Source organism: Panthera onca, chromosome A2 (assembly GCF_046562875.1).
Source record: "Panthera onca isolate mPanOnc1 chromosome A2, mPanOnc1 haplotype 2, whole genome shotgun sequence".
Taxonomy (NCBI): Eukaryota; Metazoa; Chordata; class Mammalia; order Carnivora; family Felidae; genus Panthera; species Panthera onca.
The window spans coordinates 45,179,426-45,180,990 of NC_138340.1; positions in this window are offsets into that span (position 1 = coordinate 45,179,426).

Sequence of the window (1,565 nt, forward strand, 5' to 3'; positions counted from 1 at the left end):
ACCCTTACTCTTACCTTCTTTTTGTGTGTGCAATCTACCTGTGATTTAACTGTGTAAAAGAAAACTCTCTTTGGCCAGATAATTGGGTTCTCTCAATGTTCCTGAATTTTTATAGAGCTCCCACACCCTATGTACAAAACAGCATCTTTGCATGGAGGCAGAAGACATGAATGATAAATTTCATTTCTCAGGTGAGCTCAGAATTCTTTCAGCCTGTGGGATGGGGGCTACTATAAGCTTTCTTTCTGAAGACAGAATGACTGAGTTTTTCCTACCATCAGATTTTTGGTTATTTACATCCGAGAAGCAATGTTCAATCCTGATTAAACTTTTCCAGTTCTTTCTCGCCACCCTGACCTTGTTGCAAAGTATGCTCAAAGAACATTGAATGTTGAGTGTTGAATTATAAAAAGTACATAAATAGTACATAATTACCTACGAAAATGTCATGTAATTTTTAAAGTAATTTAATGTAATGCAATCAACCACCAGGTGATTTTTGTGCACTGTATTAGATTATCCATGCCACTATTCTCCTCCATTAACCCAGATAATGAAGAATTGACTGTATTTTCCTGTTGTTACAACTAAAACAGTTCTCTATCCAACCACGGTGATTGGAGGAGCAAGCCTTTTCAAATCAAAGACTTATAGTCGATTTCTAGGCACACCCAAAATTACTCCATCACAAAATGAAAGACATCGGGCCTGACACAGGCAGCTTAATACAGTATATAAGAATACAGATTCTGGAGTCTGACCTCCTGGAATGCATTCTGACAATTGCTATTTATCATATAGTATAAGGTTTGTAAAGTCCTAAATGCACAGCTCTCTAAACATTAGCAACTATTTTATAGATCAGTTATTGTTCATTTTCTCAAGTGACTAAGATAGTCATAAAAACCAGACAAAAAATATACAGGCTTCCCATAGAGAAAATGTGTTGAGCTCAACATACATGTCCATTATCATCTTGTATTTAAATATTTTCACATCTTGGGGCGCCTGGGTGGCTCAGTTGGTTAAGCGTCCAACTTGAGCTCAGGTCATGATCTCACGGTTTGTGAGTTCAAGCCCCGTATCGGGCTCTGTGCTGACAGCTCAGAGCCTGGAGCCTGCTTCAGATTCTGTGTGTGTGTGTCTCTCTCTCTCTGCCTCTCCCCCACTCATTCTGTCTCTATCTCTCATAAATAAATAAACTTAAAAAAATTTTTTCAGCATTTTCATGCCTTAAAAATATAAATATTAAAGTATTTAAATAATACAATTAATAAAATTAAGATATTTAATAATATTGATATTTATAAAACAAGTTCGGCAGTAGGGTCCTCACTGAGATGCCAGCTTTTCCACAAAGTCTTCCTCAGTTTCTCCATCTGGTATGCACCTCTTGTTTCTCTGACTTCTGGGGCGCAACATCAGTACCCTCACGTATCTATCATCCCATTAGCTGGTCATTAAATCACTTGCTTCTTCTTCCCACCAGACAGACCATTTTAGGATTAGAGTCTGATTGTAATTCTTGAGTGGACTTCCCAAGCACCAGGCCCATATCCCACCAT